We start from the raw sequence: 7,956 nt of genomic DNA, 5'->3' as shown, positions 1-7,956 counted from the left end.
CTGAACATCTCTGTGTTCAAAGAGATGATTTCCCAAAGCTGCTGTTCCCTTTCTGCAGGAGCTGCACACTGACCTGGACACACGAGTGCAGACACAGTAATTAGGGCGTTTGCTTGGCCCTGATGTTTCTTTGGAGGTTTAAAGGGTAAAATGTCTCAGTGCACAGTGTGAGGGTCTGTTTCTCATGGCTCTGCTGTATAATAAAAACAAGAGAAAAGGAAGGATCAAATGCCAGCAGGTTTTTTTTTTGGTGCGTGAGCAAAACAATAATTAAGGGTGCATATTTCACCTGCAATTATTTACGAGTGGAGTTTAGATCAGGGAGATGTCTAAATCCCTGATGGAAGCTCCCAGTCAGAGCTGCAGACGCTGTGTCTGGCCACAGTCTGCTTGGCTCGATGGGATTGTGCTGGGGAGGAAGATGCCAAGCACTCTGGCTCCCTTTAAAATCTGAGCAAAAGATTTCAGCTGCAGGCTCAACTGATTTAAATGTTCTTCATCAGTCAGAAATACCCATTAATTGTCCAAGCACGGAATCCCTCCCACATCTCTGCTAACGAGCACTTACACAAATAATTCAGGAACAGGGTCCTCATCCTCAGCTTGTGCACTTTTACTGAGAACAGTAAGAAGGTGATTTATGGTAGCCAGTATTTCAAATGTATTTTCTAAGGCTCAAAATGCAGCTTTGGAAATACACCTAAGTTTTCTAATGGAAGAATGCACTCGAGGTTGTGAATCTTCCTTTAACTGCAGGGTTAAGTGTAGGAAATCCTTTACCAATCAGTTGCAATTAAAGAAGAACTGTCTCTGCGCATTTTTGTGGATTTGTTTTGCTTCACATCATCTTTCTCAGGTGCTTTTCACATTAAACCCCTTCCCTAGGATTGAAGTTTTGCAGTTGTGTTGAAAAACCTGCTCAGTTCTTCTGCACCTGGGAGCTGCAGAAAGCGCAGTGAGAGCCAGAAATGTGGGCTGTGCTCCAGTGAGCTCTGTGTCCCCCTCTTGGAGCTGTCCTCCTGCAGGGAACCTCCCAAAAAGCCATCAGCACCTTGCTGGGCACAAATCACATCCTCTACCGGTGTCAGTGAGCGTCCAGTGAAATATTTAAGGAATGTTTGTGTTTGCTCTGGCTGTGCCAGCCCCCAGATCCTGAGCTGAAAATCAGTGAAACTGCTCCGTGGCCAGCCCACGCTTTGAAATGCAGAATTCAAGGGCAGGCTGTGAGGAGAACGGGCTCACATTTGCTCTGCAGGGGGAGGAACTGGCAGGCAGAGCACGGTTTGGACAGTGCCTTGCACACAGGATCACAGAACCCATCCAGAATCCCTGAATTTGGCAGGAGCTCTGGAGATGCTCCGTGCAGCCCCTGGCCAGGCAGGCTCACCTGGAGCAGGTGGGACTGGGAGATCTCCAGGGAGGGAGGACCCAGCCCCTCCCTGGGAAGTTTTCCTGCATGCTGAGCTGGAGCTGGCTGTGTTTGGGTTCCTGGCCATTCATCCTGGCACTGAGCAGAAGCTGCTGCCCTCCTCTGCTCCTGCCAGGCACAGCTGAACCTTCCCTGACGGCTGCTGGGACAGGGCTCTTGTTTCCCTGGGAAAAACTGGTGGCGAGGAGGAGATACAGTGAGGAGCAAATGGAATTGAATGGATTCAAGGAGGTTTCAAACCCAGCTTCTGAAAGAGGCTGCTCTGGATCTGGAGCAGGTGTGTGCAAAGGGAGAGAGCCCCACATGGATATTGCCAGGAGACAAAGAGAATTGAGGCTGCAATCTGATATTGCATCCCTGCAAGTGAGCTGTGCAAATAAAGCTGCTCCTGCACTTGTTGTGGGGGAAATAAAGCCACTTTACTATAAACCCCACATTGCATCCTTTGGTGGATATATATATATATATATATATTATTCCAAATTCAAATATTAATGATCACATAAACATTCCATGATCTTGGCTATTACTTTCAGAACAAACATTTAATTTTTAGATGTCATATTTGTGAAAGCTGTATTTTGAGTAAGGAGAGACAGACCCAGAGTCTTGCCAGGTATCCTTGCTTAGCAAACACAAGGCACATTTAAATTTCTTTTAGCTCTACAACATTCACCTGCTGAAACATTTACAACTCTCCTATTGAAAAACAAAAAAAAAAGCTGTAGGAGGAAATAAAAAGCAAATGTGTGTGTTTGGATGGACTGGGGATGTCTGAAGTGCATGCCAGTAGGTAGAATTAGATTTATGAGGTTGGGGTATGTGTGTGACCTTCAGAGCAAACTTCAAGGGTCTGTGTGAGCAGAGCAGGGGGATTGTGAGTGCCCTGTGAAATCACAGAAATCACATCTCCCAGCACTGCAGCTTTGCTGGGAGCCCTTCCCAAATTAATCCCAATAGAAGACAAAATAATAAATTATAAAATATTAAGCACAAATGAGCCTTTTGCCTTGTCTAGACAGTCTGGATCAGATTTTCAAGGGAAAGTTATAAGAAGACGTTTTTGGTGCCAAAAGTCAGCTTTTGTGTATGCAAATGGGTCGTTATTCCCAAGGCTGCGAGTGCATTTCCAGAGATGTCTCAGGTTCCGCTGCCAGCTCTGCCTGAGCTGCATTTTCCAGGCTCTCAGCACTCACCCCTGCAGTCACATTCCCAGAAGAGCTCGGCAGGGCTGTCCCAGCAGGGTGGGATCTGTGGGGCACCTGGAAAAAGCTGCCTCTTCCCCAGGGAATTAAACAGAAGCAAACAGACACACGGGTCTGGTGTGAGCAATGAACACAGATCCTGCCTTCAGCTGCTCGGAAAATCTGCCTGTGAGTCTCACTCTGTTAATAATTGTTGGTCCTGATGGGTTCCCAGGGGGTGAGAATCCCTCCCACTCCAGGAATAAAGTCCCAGACCAGGTGAGTTTGTCCTGCTCACTCCAACCACAGGAAAACTGGGAGGTGTTTGAGGCTGATGCCAGGGTCTGGCTCTGCCAGGGGCTCCCGTAGCTGTGGCTCTGCTGCTTTTCCCTGCAGAAACACAGCCCTGCCTGGCTCTCAGCTTGGCATTTCCATCCCCTGCCCTTCCTCCCGCTGCCTTGCACCTCACCATCTTCAGGCAGGGTTTGTGTTTGCTCCTGGGCTGCTCCTGCTGTCCTACATATGTCAGGAGCTTTCTGCAGAGTCAGGCTGTCTTCCCTGAAGAGTTTTCTATTGTCATCACTTCTGAGCTCCACTACAGTCACTGCCCCTGGTAATTCCCTTAAAAAGCTGCTCAGTTTGGTGTCACCAGCAGGGCTGTGCTGCCTTTGGCTCACAACAGAAAACCTGGCCATAAAAACCTCTTGGCTGATGGGTCACACACACAAATACAAATATTACAACCTTAATTAGTTATTATCTGGCAGAGTGTGTGCTTTTGTGGAGATACCCTTTGTTAAATATTGTAAATACCACAATACTCCCCAAAATAAATCCTTTCATTGCATTTTTATCCATTTTTGTGCCCCTGCTTTTTCAGCTCTTTCAGAGTTTATCCCAGGACATTACAGAGGAGAGATTTTCATAGACACAAATGGGAATTAAGTGTCCAATTCAATTGACTTTTAATTGGAGTTGAACAACTAGAAAGCCTTTGAAGAACTGTGCTACACTGAACCTCTTAATTTACCCTGAACCTGTTTGTTGATGAAAATCCCACTCCTCGGCAGCTGGAGGGAGAGGTTTCTTTTTGCTCCAGTGGCCACATTATCATCCACAATTATCCAAGGAGTTTGGTGTTAGCACAGTTCACATCTGGCTGAGAAATAAACTTGCTCTAATTTTTCACCTCATGGTCAAAACTACAATGAGCAGGAAAATCAGTAATTTTAAAATCATCCTTATTTTAGCAAATAAGTTATTTTATGTTTATTTCAAACATGATTTCCTATTACTAAAAATATCCCTGTTTTGTAGTGGAAATGGACAAGTGGGGATATTTGTAGTAAAAGGAATATTTTGGAAGTTATTTAAATTATAGTTGTGCTTGTTAAGACAGACCTTAACAAAATCCAATTGCTGATTAAAAGAATTTCAGAAAGTTTCATCATTTTTCCCGGTTCTTTTTGAGCTTTTTGATACATATAAAAATAAATAAAACCAAATTTTAATAGATCAGAAAGGCAGACATCCAACCCAAACCTGTTACCAGTGAGGAGTCAAAAACAGAACCCAATTTTGCATCTCTGAGAAGATGAGCAGGATTTCAGAGATTCTGGCTCAAGTCATGGGAGATGTGCTAAAACAAGGATGACAGAAACACTTTTTCCCCCCCACTTTCTCTCTCATCCTTCCCTCAAATCCTTCCTGTTTGCTGTGTTTCTGTCAGTGTGGTACCTGAGGTGCTGAGCCAGTCCCTGGCACGGGGCAGATCCTCCTGGGGGCTGTGGGTGTTCCCTCCACCTGCAGAAAAACATCAAATTCAGCTTTCACTTCCTTCCTTTGCATTGCACATCTCCTGCAGCAGATAACGGGAGACAAATGCTCTTTCATTGACAAAGCCTCACAGGAAGCTTTGGGGTGGAAAGGATATTTGGTGATGGTATCTGGAGCAGTTTGTCCCCTCTGCACCGTGGCAGGATTGATTGCTTTATCAGTAAATGATCCCTGATGGATGACTATTGGGCCTGGGCATCAGTTAAAAGTGAGGATGATAATTCAGTTTTACTGATGCCACTGAAAGGGGAAGTTAATCTATTAAATTGTTTAGAAGTTTTACAATCCCCATGAAGTGTTTAAAGCAGAGCTTCTCCACCTTTGCCACTGCCTGACCTGCTCTTTCCTCTTCTCCTCCCTTTTATCCACACATGTAGCACGGAATTAACCTGCTGCCCTCCAGCAGAGCCTGCAGGAGCCAGGGTGATCCTTCCCCTGCCAGGGACAGGAGGGATCTCACACACATCAAAAGTAATGGGGACGTTTGTTATGGGATTACAAATTGCAGGGGCTGGAGGTGGGAGGTGCTCTGGCTCACGTTCAATGTCTGGGCTTGGATCCTGCCTGCTCAGGGTGTGCTCCTGCTCTGCCTTTACCTGCACCTGGCAGGACCTTTCCTGGTGGGAGCACAGCCTGGAGCCTTTGGGGGCTGTGGGTACATCCCATGGGATTCATCCCCTGCTCCTGGAATGGGATCATGGATTGGGTTGGAAGGGACCCAGAAATCACCTCATCCCAGCCAAACCTGGCAGGGACAGCTCCCCCTGTCCCTGCTGCTGCCAGCCCCAGTGTCCAGCCTGGCCTTGGGCACTGCCAGGGATCCAGGGGCAGCCCCAGCTCTGCCAGGGCCTCTCCTCCCTCCCAGGAAAGGTTTCCCTCCTTATCTCTGTTCTAAACCTCCTCTCTGTTGGTTTGAAGCCGTTCCCCTGGTCCTGCTCCTCCATCCCTTGGGAATTGTCTCTCTCCACTTTCCTGCAGCTCCTCCAGGCCACCCTGAGCTCACCCCAAAGCTTCTCCTGTCCAGGTGAGCAATCCCAGCTCTCCCAGCAGAGCTGCTCCATCCCTCTGCTCCTCCTGGAGCCTCCTCTGGACCCTCTGCAGCAGCTCCAGCTCCTGCCTGTGCTAGCCCCAGGGCTCCAGCAGAGCATGGCTGGCACAGGGTGCAGCCCCAGCCTGGGGGGGAACAGATCTGTCCCTTTTGGGGACAGCTCTTCCCCTGAATGGTGCCCTGTGCCACCTGAAAGGCAAAGCCTGTTCAGAGCCAGCCCAGCCCAGAATGATGAGGTGCAGGGACAGATGGAAATGAGAGGAAATTAGAATAAAAGAAATTAATATTTGACGTGTACAAGCATATGCACATAAATATAAATACATTTATAGCTAAAATCAAATAGTTTTTCCCCAGAGTGAGTGAGCTGGAGCTGCTGCTTGGGTTGTGCTGTCACTCCTGGAGATGATTGCAGAGCCCCTCAAATTGCAGCACAGCCTTTTACCCACCCTGGTGCCACCCATCTTCCCTCTGTGTCAAATGTTGATTAGGGAGGTCTCTGAAAGCTCAGCAGAGGAAAAAGCTGGAAGACAGAATTATGATAATGGAGAGAGACAAAGGTACAGAAGAAAGGGAATGGATATTATCAGCATGTTACATTTGTGTGCAAGGAGCCAGACAGGATTAAGCTGTTGTGAATAATGCAGCTGACAACTGCAATGAAGAAAATTTGCCAGTGTTGGACTCCACCCCAGAGTACCCAATTTATCCCACACCTGACATCGTGGGCCAGGGGTGGGATGCCTCAGAAATTCAGCTACAGAACCATAACATCCCAGGATGGTTTGGGTTGGGAGGGACCTTGAACCTCATCTCATTCCATGGGCAGGGACAGCTCCCCCTGTCCCAGGAGCTCCCAGCCCCTCCAGCTGGCCCTGGGCACTGCAGGGATCAGGGAACAGCTGCTCTGGGAAACCCAAGGCAGAGTTCCCTGTGTGCAGCCAGGGAGAACTGCCCCTTAAAATCACCCCAGCAACAAATCCCACATTGCTGTGTCCCCTCCTGGCCAGGTTTCAGAGAGGATGAAAACAGAGCAATGGCAGAGGGGGAAGTATTTAAAAATAAACAGAGAAGCCAAAGTTGGGGAGGGGTCACTCAGAGGGACAATGGTCACAACCAAAGCTCCTCTGGGGACATTTTTTCCTCTCAATGAGCTGAGCAGGCACTGCCTAAACTGTGCTCAGGTATCACTGGCAGGGCAGGATTAGGTCAATTAATAGAGATATCAGGGTATTTTCTTGCCTGAACAAGTTTTCACTGGAAAATATTCAGTATTTAAACCAATTTCTTGTGTGGAAAGGCATAAGTGTTTGCCAGGAGGATTTTCTGAGCCTCAAGGAGAATTTCTAGTCCATAGCAAAGCCACAGAACCAGTGGAAGGTGAGTGACTCCCCAGCACTGGGGATGGGAGTTCAAATGCCTCCATGAGGTTGGTTTCTTGTTAAAATTCATCTTTTGTAGGTCCTCCTGACAGAGCAAATAGAGAACTGAAGTAGAAATCCCAATTTCTGGAGTATTTCTCAGTGCATTCTCTGAAGCTGCTGTGGCTGGGGGAGAGGCCCCAGCCCCTCACCCCAGCTCTGCTGCTCCTGGCCAAAGGAGCCACTGTCAAGTGGCCACCTCAGGAAATAGAAAGGAAAAGGAAATAAAAAGGTTTGTTGCTGGTTTTGGTGGCAGGTCAAGCAGAAATGTGGTGCTGTTATTCCCCTCTCAGCAGGGTGAGGGGTGCTAATGGATCCAGGGGACCTCAGTGCTGGCTTAGCTGCAAATCCCCTCCCCATCCTCACACTGGCCAGCACAGAGGGGAATAATTGGGAATAACAGGAAAAAATCAATGTTTGGGGATGTGTTTCTGACCTTTGCAGAGGTCAGAGCCCAGACATGGAGTTCCTGTGAAGCAGAACCAGAAAATCCTGATCCCTTCCCATGGGCAGCACTGAAACTCCTGCACAGGCAGGTGAGCGAGGATCCTTTTAAATCAGAGCTTTCCAGCTTGGTACAAGTCTTTTGGAACAGTAATTTTGCTTTCTGAACTGCACTGAGGAAAAAGCAGGGGATCTTCAGGAAGCATTTTTGAGCAGTGATAATAAAATCAGAGTGATGGTGCCTATTCAGGGGGCAAAGCAACCTTTGCTTCAGATCAAAAATGCTGAGAAAATAAATAAAAATGTCTAAACAACTGAAACTGAGCCCAAACCCTCAATTCAGCCTTTGCAGATTTCCACATTACTTGGTGGAGAAGAGGAGAAAGAATCAATGAAAATGACAATTAATAAATCTATGGGGAAGAGGTGGTTCAGATGAAGTAACACCCTGAGTGCAATTTTACCTCAAATGGAGCAGAAACTTCCTTAACTTTCAGAAAAGTTTAAAGCATTTTTTCTACAAGGCAGGATCCTGGGAGTGAGGAGTGCTCCTGGCAGGATCCTGGGAACAAGGAGAATTCCTGGCACATCCCA

At 47.4% G+C, this 7,956-nt stretch overlaps 1 long non-coding RNA gene across 1 annotated transcript in view; it reads right to left on the bottom strand.

The window, feature by feature from the left end:
• LOC107213210 overlaps positions 1-7,956 on the bottom strand; it is a 27,544-nt gene that overhangs the window by 5,526 nt on the left and 14,062 nt on the right. The window contains exon 4 of the long non-coding RNA XR_004500023.1: positions 4,351-4,416. This is a non-coding gene — a long non-coding RNA (uncharacterized LOC107213210). The remainder of the gene's footprint in view (positions 1-4,350; positions 4,417-7,956) is intronic.

This window comes from Parus major, chromosome 20 (assembly GCF_001522545.3).
Source record: "Parus major isolate Abel chromosome 20, Parus_major1.1, whole genome shotgun sequence".
Classification (NCBI taxonomy): domain Eukaryota; kingdom Metazoa; phylum Chordata; class Aves; order Passeriformes; family Paridae; genus Parus; species Parus major.
The sequence above is the reverse complement of the archived record's forward strand: the minus strand, read 5'-3'. Positions and strand labels throughout refer to the sequence as shown.